Here is a 20,404-nt window from a genome sequence, read left to right on the forward strand (position 1 = left end):
TCACCATTCCAAAAAGAGTGATGGCTCAAAGGTGATATATGTATGGGGAGTTCTGATTAGATACAGGAAGCAACACTCATGTCATGATTAGGCCTAAAGCTGTACTTTCATAGCAAGTCTACTTCTTTTATTTAGATTATTCTTTTATTTGGGGTGTCTTTTAAAGGGACTAATAGAGATTTTTGAAGGGAGAGTTTGTCTAAATCTCCTAGGCTACCTCTTTGTGTCCCCATTGTGCAAGAGAAACCTTCAACTAAAGAACATTCACCACCATCACCATTACCACCATCCCTAGCTGAAAAGGGGGTGGAGTGCTGTCTATTCTAAATCTAACTTTGATTCATAGGAATAGGGGAGCATCAAGTATCACAAATATATTAGGACCTATTTGGGGGTCACTCCAAGCACATCCAGGGGCAAAAGAAGCCTGGCACATGGGGCCACTTCCGATGGCTGTCTGGGCCATAGGTTCTCCTGTGCCAATCTGTGCCAGGGTAGCCCACAGAGCTGGTCCCCAAGTTAGACCTTCATTGTCCAGCAGAACCAGCTACATACTTTCATGAAAGTGGTCTTGGGCAACCTTCTGGTCAGCAGGACAATGTGGTGATCACTCACTTCTAAGCAGAAAGACTTAGGCATCTATGGAGACAAATGGTCCCAGCTATCAGGACCTTGTTTCAGAATTTTCTGGAGCAAGTATCACTAACACTCCTTGGGGAAGTTATTTGGGTTCTGAAGCTATTTACAGGCTCAGGAGCAGAAGGAGTTTAAGTCCCTGAACACATAGGAGAACTGAAGGGTCACGGTGCCTGGAGAGTCTCAGTGACCTGCTTTCTTCTGGGGAAGAATAAAGATGGAAGTGATGATCTGTTCTCGTAGAGGGATGCAGGGGATGGTGCTAAGTTATGCTCAAATCACACAGATGAGAAAGGTGCTGTGTCCCACCAATGAACATGCTGGGACTCTGCTCTTACCACTTTCTGGGCATCCAAGACTGAATGAAAGATCTTCTGCCAGGGACTCAAGACAAAGGAGCCAATGCTGAAGCCAAACCTTTTCTTTCCAAGTAGTTTATTAACATCGACAAAGGTCAGCACTGAGACGGTGGTTGAGATTTGAAAAGAAAAAAGATGGTGAAGATAAAAAATGATAGTTATATCCTTGCTTGCAGACTCCTCCCTCTCCTCATAGGAGTGAATTCTGCCCACGTAACCCCACTATACATCCATGTACTGGAATCACAGTGGTTTTTTTTTTTTTTAATTTTATAAATAAAATGAAAGACTTATTGCCTGAAATACAGCTTATGAGTGAATGGGAACTAGTACTTCTCATTGCAGTACTGGAGCTAAATGAAGCTAATTTAAAGACAAAAAAATGAATTCAGAATATTGTCATGCATGAATTTTTTCCCCATTTTTATTAGGATATATTCATGGTATAGGGGGGATTCATTGTGGCAATTCTGAATAGCCTTACATGGTATATTGGTTAGATCGTCTCCACCATCTCCCCCTCACCCTGCAACCCCCTTTCTGCCCCACTTAAAGCAATTGCAAGAGGTTTCATCATTCTATTTCGTATATGTATATGAGGTTCATCAACAATATTCCCTCACTTTCATCTCCTTCATTCACTCTCCCCCCTCCCACAAGTAACTCCCCACACAATGTACCTATTTTACAGTCCTGTCTTATTATTAATTCCAAAGTCAATGTTCAAAGGGGTTTCTCAGAGTATCCCCACTGTGGGTTTACTTTGGTCAGTTCAACCCCTTCCTTTGCTCTCCCTTACCCCTTCGCTCCACCCCCTCTAATTCAACAGCTTTCAATACATATCATTATGAATATTGAAGCTAAAGTCTTTGGTTCCACCTTAATCAAATTGGTGAACATAATCCAGCCTTATCAAGAACTTTAAAGGACACATGTGTCCTTAGGGGAGGAGATCTTTTCCTAGGCATTTCATCCACCCACTTTGCCTACTAGCTAAAGAAAAACATTCTGGATCTTGTGGCCCTAGAGCATACTCTAGTGGTAGTGAAGAAAAGCACATACTTCAAAACTGCTAGATTTATCTACTGCTGGGGAGTATTAGATAAATACTCCTTGTTTGGGCAAAAGGTTAGATAGGCTTGCCTGGTAAGAGAGCAAAGGAAATTAATAGGACATATGTGACAACTCTAAGCCCTAGAGATTATGGCAACTCCAACCCTGATAATTCTCCTTTAAGAATAAGGCTCAATGCCAAGGCCAAACAAACATGAATTATTAAAAATCTGAAAATAATCTAAAATAATATCCTATCTAGTACGGTTTTAGAAAAGCTTTTTCTGCTTCTTTTCTTCCTAAATCTGAGTCACATTCATATTTTCTCCTTGGAAATTCTGTTTAAAGAAGGGAGAGGGAGCAGAGATGTAATACCTAAAGCAAACTCCCGTCAGCCATGACAGTGTTATTACAAACTTGAGTGAGTACCATTATCTCAGATAAATAAAAACAATGGACCAGAGCCAATTTTACATAAGGAAATATTGTTCAATTTGTCGCCTGCATTGCTGAAGTCTCCTCTGGTCTATGAAGTGATAGTTAATTATAAATAAGAGTGTTTGTCTTTGCTTAATGATAGTGTTCTCCTAAAAGCACACTCAAACACTTCACCAGTTGACAACATTGCCATCTTTTGTATGTGTCTCCAAACTGAAAAAAATGCTCCTTTGGTTTTAAATGTAAATTATACTCTTAAAATCAAACTCATACAAACTATAATAAAAAAAAAACCACCACAGACATAAAAAATAAAAAACTTTTTCTTAAGCCACAACCTTTGTGTTCTATTGTGTTTAGACTTAAAATATGGAACTGTTTAGAAAGAATTAAAGAGATTATGTTTATTTGATTTCAAGTTATCTCAGCAAGAAACACATTTTTCATACCTCTTTGGAAGAACAGCAGGTCAAATGACACATTTGTGAGTGACTCTTTGAAATATTTCAGCCACACCACAGGGTCCACCTGACCTGAGCACCATAGATTGAGGGAACAAAAGCTTATGTTTTAAATGTTCCCTTAAGAGCCTTTCTGGGGGTGGGGACACTAGGGAAGCTGTCACAGTCCTTGCTTTTTATTTTTGTCCTATGACACTAATCAGTTTAATTGTATTTCTAACCCATGACTTAGGATAATAATTAATTTTTTCTAAATGCAAACATTATATAGCATAATTCTGCAATTTTGCAAGAATAAGTGTAATTTGCTTCAAACTCACCCACATCCTTTAAACCCCAAAGAGTTCCCCAGTATGTGCAAATTGCTGTTCAATAGCAAAGACAGGTCTTTAGTCTTAATGCTAAAACAAGGAGGAGAACAGGTTTGTTAAAAAGGAGATTTAAAGACCTGAGAAAGTGATTTGCTTTATCACTTGATGAAATGAAAAGCACACATTGATGTAAGGTTAACTGGGACTGTGCTTTCCTTATTAAATGGAACAATTAATATTACAAGTGTCTGAACATCATGGTTGAGAGGACTTCACCAAACATTTCTGAAAGTAATTATTCCAGAGAGAAAACAATCCCTTTTTGGAGTGTAACTCAATATAAGAACTTGTGAGTCATATTGTTGAGCTCTAGAACTACCAACCTTTGATTGTGGCCTTATTAAAGAAATTCTCTCATCTCCACCTAAAGGAAGAGACTGCCAAGGCTGAAATAAAATGCCATAACCTAAAACAAAATGGGTTCTGACCTCCCTGCTACACCTGATTCTTCCAATACCGATTTCCTTCAACCACTGGTTTCTTTCACCTTCTTTGCCTCAGGCTTTCATAATCCAGAGAGAAGAAAATGAATTTCACTTCCCAAATGCTAGAATTGCTGGTGCAGAACGTAACTAAATATCAGCAGCTGTGCCAGAGCACCTGGGGCCATAGAAGAAACCTTACAAAAGACTTAGTTATGAACAAGATCCCCGTTCTCTGCTTGTCTTGGTTTCCTGTACTTTAAGAAGGGCAGGAAAAATAGCAACCATGCTCTTTAAAAAGAAAAAAAGGATGTGCATGGAGGGAATTCTCAGGAAAAATAAAGGACAAAACAGATGTTTCTAAAGCAGCAAAATGAAACCATAGTGATACTGTATTGCTCATGACTACTGCTTCTCAAATATATATGTATATATATACATATATGCAGAAATATCACATCAGGACTATTTCAGATGTAGATGATTCTGTAGGTGGGGCCTAAGATTCTGCATTTTCTTTTTTTTTATAAGTTACAAATATGATCTACCTATAATTAATTAAGAGCCTGGACTCCTGGGAGTCAGATTGCCTGCTTTTATATTCTGGGACCATCATTCACTAACTGTGTGATGTTGGTCAAAATACTTAACCTGTGGGTACCTTAGTTTCTTCTTAGTAAAATGGAGCTAATGATAGTGTCTGCCTTATAAGAGCTATTTAAGGATGGAAAGAATTAACGCAGATAAAGCCCTAGAAGGAGGCAGTTAGCACAACAAAAGATGTCGTTAGCTCTATAAAAAGTCAGCTGTTGTATTTTTCCTTTTAGAATTTGAGCCTCTAGTAGTCAAGAATCTAGACATCCCTAAAATGTGACAAAGGTGCCAAGTTAATTGCATGGAGACCTGGTAAGAGTGAGATCTTGCTGTGGTCAGGCATCCCTGGGTTACAGCTGGGAGGTATTCTCAGGAACTGTCCTTCCTGAGGGGAATCTGTAGGTCACTGCTGTCAAGCCAGAACCTGCTCCCTCCTCCCACCTGTACCCTGACTCTCCTCCCTGCCTTTCTTTAAGAAACAGAAATTCCAGGTGTGACCTAAGATAAAATGTGTACCATTTTTAACAACCTTTAGAAAGCACTTTGAAAAAGAAGTATTAAAACACCACCCAAAGGTTCCACAACTATCTCTCAGAACACCATGTTATCCACTAGCTCGTTTAGCAAATGGATAATTACTGTATGCGAAGTACCTTCCACAACCTGTGTGGGCCACACTGAGGCACATATCATTCCTGGTACCTCCTCTAATCTAGAACAAAACCAGATTACCACACCCACCTGCAGTACCTCAACTGTCCTAAAAGAAAACAACCAACAGTACCACAGACCACACGGTACCTTCCCCACCTCAGACCCCCACCTTTGTCAGCTGCCGCAATAACCAGTTTTCATCCATGCTAGACAAGATAATCATCTTCAGAAGGTTTAAGAAATATGATGCCAGATCTCATTTTACACTGCACATTAAGGCTAGAATTCAGTGCAACAGTAGTAAAGCAACTCCAAAAATATAAGGCAATATAGTAAAATCAATAGGGATTATTAGGAGCAAAGTGTTCTATCTCAGGCAGTAAAGCCTTGGAAATTCAAGAAAACAATGTTCTGGTAAAACTATAACAAATGACTATGACTTAATCGCTTGGTAAATAACTCCGTGTTTCGATGAGTTTTATAGTTTCGTGGTATTTTTAAAAAGGCACATTAGGGATTCATCTAAGATGTTTCTTATAAAAACATATATCCAAGAGTAGTATCATCTTGACAATTTGTGCTTTTAAATAATAGTATATTATTTTCTCCATGGATCTACTTTTTTTTTTTTTTTCATTTTTCTTTTATTATTCATATGTGCATACAAGGCTTGGTTTATTTCTCCCCCCTGCCCCCACCCCCTCCCTTACCACCCACTTCACCCCCTCCCGCTCCCCCCCTCAATACCCAGCAGAAACTATTTTGCCCTTATCTCTAATTTTGTTGTAGAGAGAGTATAAGCAATAATAGGAAGGAACAAGGGGTTTTGCTGGTTGAGATAAGGATAGCTATACAGGGCATTGACTCACATTGATTTCCTGTGCGTGGGTGTTACCTTCTAGGTTAATTCTTTTTAATCTAACCTTTTCTCTAGTTCCTGGTCTCCTTTTCCTATTGGCCTCAGTTGCTTTAAGGTATCTGCTTTAGTTTCTCTGCATTAAGGGCAACAAATGCTAGCTAGTTTTTTAGGTGTCTTACCTATCCTCACCCCTCCCTTGTGTGCTCTCGCTTTTATCATGTGCTCATAGTCCAATCCCCTTGTTGTGTTTGCCCTTGATCTAATGTCCACATATGAGGGAGAACATACGATTTTTGGTCTTTTGAGCCAGGCTAACCTCACTCAGAATGATGTTCTCCAATTCCATCCATTTACCAGCGAATGATAACATTTCGTTCTTCTTCATGGCTGCATAGAATTCCATTGTGTATAGATACCACATTTTCTTAATCCATTCGTCAGTGCTGGAGCATCTTGGCTGTTTCCATAACTTGGCTATTGTGAATAGTGCTGCAATAAACATGGATGTGCAGGTGCCTCTGGAGTAACAGTCTTTTGGGTGTATCCCCAAGAGTGGTATTGCTGGATTCTGCATTTTCAATAAGCTTGGACACATGTGGGTACAGGTGACCTCCTTTTAAATAAGGGGCTTTCCATTAATTTGCCCCTGCCCCTATTTTACTATTCCAAAGTATTTTCATTTAATACTTGCTACTTACCCAACAAGAGATTTTCTTGGACGCAAGAACTGTGCATTCTGTCTCCTTGCTGCTTCCTATTGCACTGAGTGCGGTGCCACGATAAGAAGGAACAAGAAAGCGCCAACAATTACAGAGGCAAACCTTTCTCAGAGGAATGAACAGCATAACTGTGAGGATGAAGACAGGTTCAAGGACAATTACACAGTATTGGTGGAAAAGGTATCCTCGAGCTCCTCTTTCTGTCTTTATGATCTTTTGTGCTTTGAGAAGACAAAAGAGAATTTGAGAAGATAGTCCCTGGTCTCCTACCTCTCCATCCCTTTGCAATGCCACTGCTGTCTTGGAAGAGGCAGCAGGTGTGGCAGGACAGTATTGGATTTGGGGAGCTACAATGGGATGGATACTCTGTGACCTTGATTCCGTCTTAAGATGTATATACCTACCTGCAAGTCAATTTAAGGAGTAGATAGGAGCCATATAAAGCATAGTAGTCGCTCAGTGAATTGTAGGCACGCTCACTTTCCATCAGGCCTTGCTCTAAGCTGGGCATTTCCAACCTGGGCCGTTATCCATTAGAATCCCCTGGGGGACCTTTGCAGCATCATGTGCCCCCAGCACGTACTCTAGACCAATTAAATAATGTCTCTGATGGGGGGAGTGGGGCCATTTTTAAAGCCTCCAGGTGGCTCCAACGCCTGCAGCTCAGACTGAGAGCCAAAGGTCTAGGAGTAAGTAAGGAGCACTTCTTTGGACTTAGTAATAGGCACTGGTTAATTAGCCCCCTCACCAGGGGTCGCAGGCAGGGAGAGGGAAGAGCAGAGACTTGTTTTCCCTCTTCTTGCCAGGCAGGGGACAGAAATCCTCCAGCAATGGTGCTAATCAATTTTTGCCTAGTTACAGAGCCTCCCTGGGGACATCAGGGCTAGAGGCATCCCTCTAGATATTTGAGTGGGGGTTACTTTATTTGTGATTTGTTTACCTACATATTCCTTAACTTGGTATGATTATTTTATTATTCTTATCCACATACAATTAAATAGAGTTAAATGAATAAAATAACCTGGAGAAGAAAAAAAAAATCACTGGAAAAACTCACAGATGTCCAGTTTCCTGGACAGCTCACTTCCTGATGTTCCCTAGCATGTGTCTCACATGTTTGTTGTTATTGTGGGTTTTTTTCCCTTCCTTCCTTCCTTCCTTCCTTCCCTTCCTTCCCTTCCTCCTTCCCTCCCTTCCTTTCTTCCTTCCCCTCTTCCTTCCTTCCTTTTTTGAAATAGGGTCTTGCTATATACCCCAGGCTAGTCTCAAACTCTTCATCCTCCTGTCTCAGCTAGAGGCAGGGCAATTGCAAGTGCTGGATTACAGGCGTGTGCCACAATGCCTTGTTTCTACAATGTACATCTAGTCTTCTTCCATTGCATCTGTGAAATCATATTACCTCGTTGGATGGCAAATAGTAAATAAAATAAAGCACACGAAGTACATTAGCATAATGTTTGGAAAAAGGTATGTTTTCATGGATGTTAGGGCTTTATGATTAGGAGCTGCCCCCTGCTGGGTCTAGCCACCCTTGCTAGGTGCTACCTTTGCCCTTCTTGATGCTGCTGTTCCCCCCACTCCCCATCACATTGCTTTGCCAGAGTACTACTGTGGTTGTCTGGGGACCATGCTGGGGGTGCTGCACATATTTGTGGCAAGGGTGGGTGGAGTCTCAGCCTTTTGTGAGACATATTCTAGGATGGAGTTCTCAGAACCATTATTTCTAAAATGTTGCTCCCAGACCAAGCTTGCTCATTCCTCCTTTCTCACTTTCCAGGAGACTCCAGATGGGCCATCAGCACTGGATCACTAAACATTGCTGGCCTTCAGTGGATCCTCAGGGGGTACAACTTATGTCCAAGCTGAGACACAGATGCATGGACCTATCACAAGAGGAACAAGGCTTTTTATGGGTGCTGATTTGCACATGCTGTCTACACAGTGTCCCACTACTAATGATAACCAAATACTGCCATTTGGTAGGTGATATATGTGGGACCCAGTCCTTCCTTCATCCTGTTTGAGGAGATACACAAATGGTAGGAAATGGGAATGAACACATTTAACTTGCCATTTAAATAAGGGTTAATTCAGAGGTACAGGGCTATAAAATATCATAGAAGAAACTGATAATAGAAGTATCTTATGGGCTGGTCAGAAAAGACTTTATATGTGATATAGATCTAAAAAAAAATTTGAAAGAAAGACAGTGGCATGCCAAGAGTAGGGAACTCAGCAGTGTCAGATCAAGATGTCAGTAAATGGGGGTATGTTGTCTGGAGAGAATTTTAAACCAATGAAACTGACTAAAAGTCAGTCCACTTTTATTATCACCATGTCCAGCAATTCTGGATCTTAAAAGATTGTCCTAGTAGTAGTGTAGTTGTTTATTGCCTTTGTAATTCTTAGCAAACCCTATGAGCTAGGCAATTTATATTCACACTCAGAGAAATTCATAATCTTTTGTCTTACATATTTAACCTTTTCATTGCTTCTGTCAAATAAATTAAGATTTGTATGTATAATTAATTTCCTACCTCATACCATTCCCAAATGAGTTAGCTTTTTCATCACTGTGACAAAATACCTGACATAAATAACTTAAAGAAGGATGGGTTTATTTTGGCTCACAGTTTCAGAAGTTTCAGTCCACAGTCCTTGGTTCCATTGATTTTGGGTCCATAGTGAGATAGAACTTCATAATAGCAGAAGAATGTGGCACAAGGTACTCACTTCATGATGGAGAGGAAGGAGAGAGAGAGAGAGAGAGAGAGAGAGAGAGAGAGAGAGAGAGAAGGAGTCAAAGACAAGATATCCCCAAGAACCTGCCTCTAGTGACCTACTTCCTCCAGCTAGGCCCTACCTCCTAAAGTTTCCAGAACCTTCCAAAGTAGCACCACCAGCTAGAGACCAAGTCTTCAACACATGAGTCTTTGGTAAAGTCCAGGTCGCTATTCTAATTTAGAATGAATATGGGAAGTCAGAAAGAAGATTATGGATATAAGCAATATTTTGGGAATGAATCTAGAATTATAGAATCCTAGAGTTCTGCCTTCAGCCTCCCCTTTTATGGCCTCTCTCTATAAACTTGCTTCCCAATCAAATCCAGGCAACATGTGATCTCATGGATGGCTGGAACATAGATCCTAAGAGGCCAGGGGATTTTTCTTTGTTCTGTTCACTGACACAGCCAAAGACTAGTACTTGGCCAGAAGAGATGGTCAATAAATATTTGTGGTGTCAGGGAAAAGTGAATAGTTCAAATGATTCAAGTAGAGTTTCAAGGCTTTGTTCACCTGATGCGAATCTGGAGCTGAAGACCCGGAACTCCCCAAGATGGAGCAGTATTGGGGTTTGGTCCAAGTTGCAGTTCAACTCTAAATGCTGTTAACTTTGCCTGTGGAACAGCTGTAAATTGCTCTCTTTTTTTATGCCTCCTACTTGAGCTTGCTGGAGGAGTCTTATCCTGGCAACTGTCAGAACAGTCCATTCAAGAGCTGCTTTTGTAAGCTTGGGAGTTGCCTGTTAATCAAGGATCATGGGAAGGGAGGAGCAAAGGCAGGGAAAGAGAGAGAAAAGAAAAGGGAAAAAGAAAGCCAGGGTTGAAACAAGAAAGACAAAGGCCTGTTTTATAATCCTTCTGTAGGTGAATGAATGAATGAATAAGTGAGTGAGTAAGTGAGTGGACAACTTACCTTCTGCCTTCTTAGAAATGGACTTGCACCTGGAAAACTGCTAGAAATATTTAAGTCACATTCAGCTTTTTGGATACACACATATATCCGAAGCTGCTGCCACTGCTGAATGTCCCCCTAAGAGCTCTGATCTCAGGCAGGAGATTTGCTCCTGCCTTAGCTTCCAAAGCCTCTGTTTTAGCAGCCATAGTGAATTAAAGTCAGATTCACCAGAGGCATTTTAACGTTTCTTGAGTGGTGAGATCAAGGCTTGGGGTCCCCACTGAACACTTCAAACATATAGCCAAGAGAGCAAATCAGCCAAATTCTACCAAGTTTTAAATCCAATCTCATTCTGTTCCTGTGTGTAACTTTGATCTGTTCTGGAGGCACATCCTGCACTTCTAACCTGAGTCCATCATCTTGGAAATGTGTGTTCTGCTCCTAAGAGATGCTGAGAAAAAAGAGGAAAATAGACTAATGTGAGACCACGGCCACCTCTAGGGAGAAGCATCTCAAAGCATTGTTGCTGCTAGATCAGCATAGTTTTCAAAGGAAGTTGATTTTTAATTGGGACCATGCTTGAATTTGGGAAGAGGAGAGGCAAAATGGTGTTTTAGCTCTTAGGAGGACTTAAAACCACACCATCTTTTCTTTTTTCAGAACACTTTAAGAGGCTGAGTGTCTAGCACTTGCCAGTTTCCTGTTCCCTGGTGGTGTAGTTGGTGCGGGGTGGCTCATGAGAGCAGTTGTGAGCATCTTTCCCATGTCACCCATCAGGATGTTAGGTTGGTAGTTTTATATAAGCCAGGGAGGGAATATTTATGGAAATCAACAAATGCGACCGATCAGGCTTTCCAATCCCAAGAGCTGGTTTACCAGCACGCATTCCTCTTATTTATCTTTCATGAACCAGCTTCATGCTCATTTTCTCATAAAACTTCAGCTGGGTACATCCATCCAGCAATGATCCCCTGCCTGATGCAAGTGGAGAGCACTTTATACAACCAGTTCCATTTATTTGACACTTTAGCAGTATATTGTGGCTTAAATCATTGACTTGGTGCTATTTTCTTAACATGCCACATAGATCATAAGCTTCATGAAGGCAGATGCCAGGTACTAGTACATATGTACATACCCATGGGGTTGTCAGAATGAAAACAGATGGCAGGTGCTCAAAATGAGATGTTAAAGAAACAAGTCACCAAGGATTAGGTACTGGAAAAACTGAATGAAACAGGATATGGATGCATTTTTAAATAAGTAAAATTATATTTTAAAAATAATTAAAATGATATAAACTATATATAGTCTGTACCCTGTATCCATAAGTTCCACATCCTCAGATTCAATAGACCATGAATTAAAAATATTTTTAAAAAATTCCATCTGTATTGAACATGTATGGATTTTCTTATCATTATACCCTAAACAACACAACTGTTTACATGGCCTTTACATTGTATTATGTATTACATGTAATCTCCTCGATTTATTTAAGGTATATGGAAGGATGTGAGTTGGTCATGCAAACACTAGGTCATTTTATGAGCATAGCATCTGAAGATTTTGATATCCGAGGGAGGAGTTCTAGAACCAATTCCCAGGGCATAGTGAGGACTGCTGTAACTGCATGCCACATCACTTTCAACTTGATGATAATTGAACTGATTTTCAGTTTTGAGAAGCCATGATGGGCTAGTTACCCTGTTGCTCAGTTGTGCAATCTGAGCATTGAGTGTGGCTTGCTCACAGCAGATGCCCTTTAAACCCAGTTCCCAGGCACAAGCAACAAGTGTCCTTCAAGGCCCCTTGTTTTAACATGCTTTCACTAATCAGCTCTTAAATGGCCCTTGTCTTTCCTCTGCTATTCATTGAAATAGTGACCTAAGTCACAATCTGCCTTCCCTTCCTAACATCATACATAGTGATGCTTTCTGCAGAACGGTTTGGGGATCAAGAGCTAAAGCCCCTTCCAACAATGTGCCAGTAATGGATACACATATTTTAAAAATATTTGTTTTAATACTAATGTCAGATTATTTAGGGTCTAATCCATTCTGTTGATTGGACCTAGTATACATGGAAGGATAAAGATTTCTATCCCTACATTAATATATTTTATGGGTTGCAAAGCCATTTTTTTCCCACTAAAACACAAGGTCATGAACTAATAGAATCCTCACTTTCTGAGGGTTTCATTTGGCTTAAAAAGGAGTCTTAGAAAAAAAAATAATCTGCAGAATAGGCTTGGAGAAATGCTGGGTAAATAAGTCATCTGAATTGTATGAAATGTTGCACTCAAACTAATATCTGTTCCTCAAAACATTCGTGTTAAATGGAAAAGAAGTAAATGTTAAGAAGCTCTCTGCTCAAAGCTATTTACATAACTGTGCAGTTGCAGATTAAAATTAAGTGATTTGAGATAATTCCCACCACTCAAAAAAGAAAAAAAGACTAACAGGAACCAACTTGTGGATTTCTTCGTATCTTTTTCCCCCCAAATGACTAAAAGTTAAAAAAAATTTTTTTTTGTTGGGACTGGGGTTTGAATTCAGGGCTTCATACTTATAAAGCAGGCATTCTACCACTTGAGCCTCACCTCCAATCCACTTTGCTCTGGTTATTTTGGAGATGGGATCTTGAGCGTATTTAAATGTGATATTCCCAACTGAATGTGAACCAGGTTCATAGGAAAGGAGCAGACAATGTCCCTCCATGACCAGGCCTTCAACAAATACTCTGCAGCTACAGAAATGACTAAGATACCCCCCTCTCCAAAAGCCCTGCTTTCACTCTTTCACCTCCTCGATATAATTAACAGATACCCAAGTGCTGAATCGCTCCTGTTTTCCATGGAATTCAATCCAGAATGGACCTGTCCTTTCTCAAACTGTCCTGTAGCCATCCAGGCAAAGCCCAAATCCTGCCTCCCAACTCCCTGCTACTGAGTCACTGTGTGCACCTTTTGCCATTTTCTCTTGCAAGGACACGCTAAATACATTTGCTTTTTCAGCTTAGCAGTAGGTTATCAATGGTTTTGGTCCATTTACTTTAGTATTTTCTCCCCTCTACAATGTATGCTGTAGTCATAGCAAAACCATGTGCAGTTCCTCAAACGTGTCTTTCAGCACACCAACTACCATTGTCTTGCAGGACCTGTCTCCTCTTTTGTTCCCATAGACAACTCTAATTTTTCAAATTCCAGTTCACATGTCCAGTCATATGTGAATACTCCCAAGAACCTACACATTGTCTTGGGTGCAATTCCCCCATGTCTTGTGTTAACTCTGAGCTAGAGTACAGAGGCTCAAGATCTATTAACACTGAAATCAGAGACGACCAAGTTCAAGTTCTGGCCTTGGCAATACCTGGTCTTGAGAAGCTACTTGTTACTCACATCAGACTGAACTGATATTTCCTCCACCAATTCTGCTTAATCATTGTTACCCACTAGCACTTAAGAAATGACTCTGAAACCTACTGCAGACACCTTAGCAGTACCAGTACTAAGAAGAGCATGAATTTTCTTTATTGGAGCTTAACAAGACAATGCCTAAGATTGCTAAATAAATCATGTTGAAAGCAGAGAAACTAAAACAGATACTTTAAAGCAACTGAGGCCAATAGGAGAAGGGGACCAGGAATTAGAGAAAAGGTTAGTTCAAGAAGAATTAACTTAGAAGGTAACACACATGCACAGGAAATCAATGCGAGTCAACTCCCTGTATAGCTATCCTTATCTCAACCAGCAAAAACCCTTGTTCCTTCCTATTATTGCTTATACTCTCTCTTCAACAAAATTAGAGATAAGGGCAGAATAGTTTCTGCCTGGTAGTAAGGGGTAAAGGGGAGTAAGGGAGGAAGTGGGGGGGATAAGGGAGGGGGCAGTGGTAAGAGGGAGAAATGACCCAAACATTGTATGCACATATGAATAAAATAAAAATTAAAAAAAAATCATGTTGAAGCAAAGCTTCTTTGCTTCTCTAGTTCGTGTACTGGGAGTTATCTTGATTTATTCTAGAGTACAGTGTGAAATATTTGTGAAGAATTGGCTATTATGAGAGAGAGACAGCAAGAGGGTCTGAGGACTTAGATTCTGTCCTGACTTCTAGAACAATCCAGAGGGTTTCCATCTGGAAAGCTTTGCTAGTCTTGTCTTCCTCCAAAACTGATAGGGTGAGATGGATAGAATTTCTAAATCAGTGTTTTTTCAACCTAAGATGTACACTAGCATCACCTAAACAGTTTAAAAACATATTCCTGCCTGTGTCCCTCCCCTCTAAGTTCCACTTAGACACTGGCACTTTAAAAATGTTTTGTAGGTGGTTCTAATGCATAGTCAAGGATGAATATTGCTGATCTAAAAAGGCAAGAATGTTGGTCTAAAAACATGAATTATTTCCTAGCGCTAGAGAATGGGTAACAGAAGGAACATGCAAAGCTACTTCCAATAAATAATGATTGATAAATGATCAAATTTCATGAAGGCCCCACGCGTATCTATACAAGGGCGAGTCTCCCAAATGAAAAGGAAATAAACAACATCCAGATTCACAATGAAATTCAGGCTGTAGAAATTTAAAACGTTAACAAATTTTGAAATACATACTGTTGCATAGATCAGGGAATATTGCAATGAGATGGGGCCAGAAGCTAATTATATGGAAAAATTTCTATTTGCACATTTCTCCAGAAGGCAAAGTAGAGAATGTAACCAATGTATCTATACAAGTGACAAGAATATTAAGTTTTCCATCATTCCCTTAGTATGCTGACATTCTCAGCATGTATTCTGTCCTAGTTCTTGCAAAGGTGAGAATAATATCAAACTCATTAATTGTCTACATTTTAGATATGATAAGACTTTAGTGGATAGTGTTAATTAAACTACAAAACAACTCCTCTTGCAGTGGCATGCATTCCAAGTTAGAGCAATTAATTCACTCACTTAAACTGATCAAGATTTAATTACCATCACTCTGTGCAATTACTCCATAATTAAAGTAATTTGGTTCATTCCACTTGCTGACAGTGTTATTGAACAGCCATTCACAGAACCAAAAGAAGTGATAATTAACTTAAAGAATAGCTCAGGGCAGTTTTACACAGACAAGTTCACTGTTAGTTATTCCTAAAATAACTAGAATGAGATAAAGTGTAGAGAGGAAATCCTAAAAGAATTTTAAAACAAAAATAAACAACACTTTAAGGATGTTTTTTCCTCCCCAAAAATAAGGTCTCTAAAGGCTTATGAATTTCTTAGCAATTTAAATGATTATGTCTGCCATCATTATAACCTAACCATAAATTAGTGTCATGGGCAAAACAAACAGAACTTGAAAAAAATTAAGCACTTAAATATTGGTTAGGGCTAATTACTGAGAGAGATTAGAGCCTACTTGGGGTTTGGTAGGAGAGGTACAAAATATACTGGTACAAAGAGAGCACTCAGAATCTTTGGAGAAGAACTGAAAGATATTTAAAATTTGCAAAATTTGAAAGAATTTTGCACAGGCATGGAAGTGAACAACTGTTATTTACAGTGGAATCATTGTTTTAGACAGTAGTTAACTGACTAGTTCTCCAAAGAGAAGAAGATGGGAGAGTTGCTTAAAGATTCTGGGATTGTGAAAGAGTTTTAGTGAGAAGTGCTAGATCACAGGCTTTGACCCAAAGTGCATGAGTGACTTCCACCAACATCCTACCTAGGCCTAAAGAGTGGGAGTGCTGGGCTGGAACTTGACATTCTCAGAAGGTACATTCAGGGGTGAATTACATTGAACAGAACAGGCTGGGTTAAGTGGAATTCTGGGGAAAGACCCAGATGACACTTAAAGAGGACTCCATACTAAGGGACTAAAAGAATCAAAATGTGCAGGTTCTGGCATTTGGCAGAGATTTGGGAATAATCGGGAGCAGTGCCTGCAAGTTCTGCTTTAAGGGACACATTCACAGAGGCCATAGTCTTCCAAGCATGGAGGAAAGGTGTTCTTTTTGTGTCTGTCTCCTGGGCCCCCTACCTGGGGCAGCATCTCCTGGATCCTGTGCTGAAAGCTGGAAGAAAGAAAGGGACATCACACCCTCTTCCTTTTCCTGAAAATAATTTAGATGCAACTTTGAATCCCCCATCTCCCCATAGTGCTGGAGTTTGAAACCAGGACCTTGTGCATGCTAGGCCAGTGATGTACTTCTGAGCTACAGCCCTACTCCTGAAATTTCTACCTTTACCAATATATCTCATGGAGCTCTGAAATATCCTAAAAGTCAGGCCTGCCATCCAGTGCAATCACCTCGGGCAGTGCACAGTGAGAAATTGCCCTGGGAACAGCCCTTTCTAGGAGGTGCTCACATCTTCATCATTGTATTGGTAAGAAAATTAGATGATCAAAATAGCTTCCTTCAAATTCTGAGAACAAGCAGGTGACATCACAGGTCTCATTGGTACCAGAGCTGAGTCTGGAGCTCCTGTCTCAGGTCTGCCGAGACATGTAGTTTTTCTTGGACAATTTCTAACACAAACTATAGCGTGAGTGGCTCTCTGTTAATCAAAGCATTATATGTTTCCCATTTGTGATAATTCTGGGAATATATGCCATTCATATTCAAGGATTCCATAGATTCAACCATAGATCAAATATATTCAAAGAAAAGAGAAGTTGCATCTTTATTGAACACCTATAGACATTTTTCTTGTCATTTCCTAAATTGAAAACTCCTCCATATAACAACCGTAAGATATGCATAGATTATGTGCAAATACTGTACCATTGTATATAAGGGACTTAAGCATTCAAAGAGTTTAATAACCATGTGGGGGAGAAGTATTCTAGAACCAATGCCCAGGACACTGAGGAATGCTAAGCATGCTGGATGAAAAGCTTTCTATATCTGTCAGGGTTTTGTAGAGAAACAGATGTGTGTGTATGCATATAGATACAGAATTAGCTTATGCAACTACAGAGGCTGACAAGTCCCAAGGTCTGCAGGTGTATGGATAAGATGGACACCCAGAGATAGCTAGCTGAGGCTGCTGTTCCAGTCTGAAGACTTAGCAGGCCCCAAACTCAGGAAGAACCGATGTTTTAGTTTGAGTCCAAAGACAGGGAAAAAAGCTCATGTTTCAGTTCAAGGGCATTTAGTCAGGGAGAATTCTTTTTCTAGAGACAGGTCAGCCTTTTTGTTCCAGTTAGGCATTTAACTGATCAGGTGAGTCCTATAAGTGAGGGACAGAAATCTGCCTTACTCAGTCTACTGATTTAAATGTTAATCTTATCCAAAAACTCACTCACAGAAACACTCAGAATAATGTTTGACCAAATATCTGGGTATCCAGTGGCCCACTCAAGTTGATACAAAAAATTACCCATCACACCTTCTGAGACCCCTTCCAATTTAACCCCTCAGGCACAAAATCCTATTTATCATGAGTACACAGTTAAAGTCCCTCTGTAAGTGGAAGTGGTGCGGTATCCTTTGCCATTCCTAGGAACGGGAAGCCTAACAATTGCTGTAAGGTGGTACATAGAAAATGTAGAGTAGCAGAAAAGGAGGAGCCCAGAGCTCTGATTGCTGCTGTCTTCCCAGATGTGTACATAGCTCAAAGAGGGAAATATTTTCTTCATTTTGCAGTAGGAAAAATGATTATTTTGCTTTAACAAGCATAATAACTGCTTGTTAAATGGAAAGATATCAAATGAGTGAGAATTTGGTAAGGTGGAGAAGACAGACATCATGAAACACTGAGTGTGATATGCAATTAGCCATTTAGGCTGAAAAGTTACACTGGGAGAAAGTTAGAAAGGTTGGCCATTGTAATTGAGATATTCTGTCAGTATAATTATATCCTGGGACAAAGGCTTCATAATAACAATAAGGTAAAATACTTCAATCATTTCTACACAGTGATTATATGTTGAAATGAAATCATATCGGACATTACTTTTGTTTGGATACAGTTGAGTTATGTGTTAGAAATTTGGTTCCCAGCATGGCAATGTAAGAGGTGGTGGAACCTTTAAGAAGTGGGACCTGGAATAGGTCACTGGGGGCACTGCCCTCAGAAGAAGGGACCCTGATTAGTTCTGCGAGAGGGTTGTCATCAAAGCAAAGCTGGTTCCTCCTCAGCTGCTCTGGCTTCCTGTCTCCCCTGCCAGGTGATTTCTCCCTCTCACTTGCATTCCTACCATGAAACCATCCTGCATTAGCTCCTCACCAGAGCAATGCAATACAAATTGGATTATCAACCTCCAAAACTGTAAGCTCAATAAACGCTCTTTCTTTATAAAGTATCCAGCCTTTTTTTTTTTTTTTTGGTGGTACTGGAGTTTGCTCTTGCTAGGCAGACTCTCTACTGCTTGAGCCACCTCTTCAGCCCTTTTTGCCCTGGTTATTTTGGAGATAGGGTCTCGCTTTTTGCCCAGGCTGTCCTGAATCACCTATTTTATGCTTTCTGCCATAGTTGGGATGATAGGTGTACACAATCACATCCAGTTTTTTGCCATTAAGATGCAGTCTCGCAATTTTTTTTGCCCCTGCTGCCCTGGAACTGTGATCTTCCCTATCTCAGCCTCCCTAGCAGCTAGGATTAAAAGCATGAGCCACAGTTGGGTGCCAATGGCTCACTCCTGTAATCCTAGCTACTCAGGAGGCAGAGATCAGGAGGATCACGGTTTAAAGCCAGCCCAGGGAAACAGTTTGTGAGAACCTATCTCAAAAAAAAAAAAAAAATCACAAAAAAGGGTTGGTGGAGTGGCTCAAGGTGTGAAGATGTGGGCCCTAAGTTCAAACCCAAATACCGCAAAAAAAAAAAAAAAAAAAAAAGAAAGAAAGAAAAAAAGAAATGAAGAAGCATGAGCCACAGTGCCTGGCTCAGCCTCAAGTACGGTATTTTATTGTAGCAATGGCAAATGGGTCTTAGACACTGTGGCATACCCTGCTTGTTGTGTGTGTCAACTATTACCTTTATTGCCTGCTTTAAAAACTCAGATTTTGTTCAGGAATAAGGATAAGGTGACTTGATTTTTAAGGAAGGTAGGCTGCTACCCCCAGGTCTGTGTGATAATCTTATTATTGCATGCTATAATTTTGTCCAGTGAGATGTAAGGAGAAGGGTGAAAATTTTGAACACAGTGTTAAGCAAAATGCCTAGTTCCCAATAACTTGCATGAATGAGGTATGTACAATCTGTATGTTTGCATCTTAAAATTAATAATTAAAAATATTATTCAGAAAAAAACCCTGTGTTTATTCATTTGATCATCTTGTCCACTGAAAGGTCAACTACAGACTAGTCTTTCTGGCATAGGACTCTAATAATCAGCATTTCATTTAGAGTTGTCAGGAAAAATATTGAGTCCAGATGGAAAAATATACACATAAGCGTATGGTCCTTTCATCCTTCCTTCCTTTCCTTTCCTCTCTTTCTCTCTCAGAAAATGGATATATATTAGCTTTCTTTTATTGGCAGGGAGAAAGGAGAGTGGGCAGGCTAAGTCTCTTTAGAAAGACAGAACTTTCTTGGATGGCATATACATAGAATTACATTATTAAGAGTTGACAATTAAACCACCACAAAGTTATGTCTTACTCTGGCAGGTGAATTATGTATGTCATTTCAATATGGACAAAGTACAGATTTATATCAAAAAATACTTCTCCCTAGGTGTATTGGCACATCTTTGTAAGCCTTCTAAGAAGCATTTTAGAAAATCAAGAGGATTCCACAGAATTGTTTCAGTAAGCTCTCTTGCACACGAATGAGGCCCATTTAGTAATAGGTGGATATGGGCATAATTCATACTAACCTTGCACATGTAATACCATTAATTTGTCAAAACTAATAATATTAATTCGTTCAGAAATGAGATTAAACCAGGGCACCCCTTGCAGCCATAATCCGTGACTGATGGCTCAGTGTCATTGGCAGTACAGCGCCACTAGCAGAGTGAGCAGGGCACGTGTGGCCAATTGCAATAGGAGCCATCGGGTGGTATCTCTTGTCTTTGGTTAAAGCATCTTGGAGAAAAAAAAAGAAAGATAAAAGACTGATTGTCTCTCTGCACACCTTGAATGTTACATTTTAGCAGCTAAACCAATGATTTATGTTGAACGCCAACAGAGCCAAGTCACACAATTATTTTTCTAAGTGGCATTTAATGG

The sequence above is a fragment of the Castor canadensis genome, chromosome 3 (genome assembly GCF_047511655.1).
Source record: "Castor canadensis chromosome 3, mCasCan1.hap1v2, whole genome shotgun sequence".
NCBI lineage: Eukaryota > Metazoa > Chordata > Mammalia > Rodentia > Castoridae > Castor > Castor canadensis.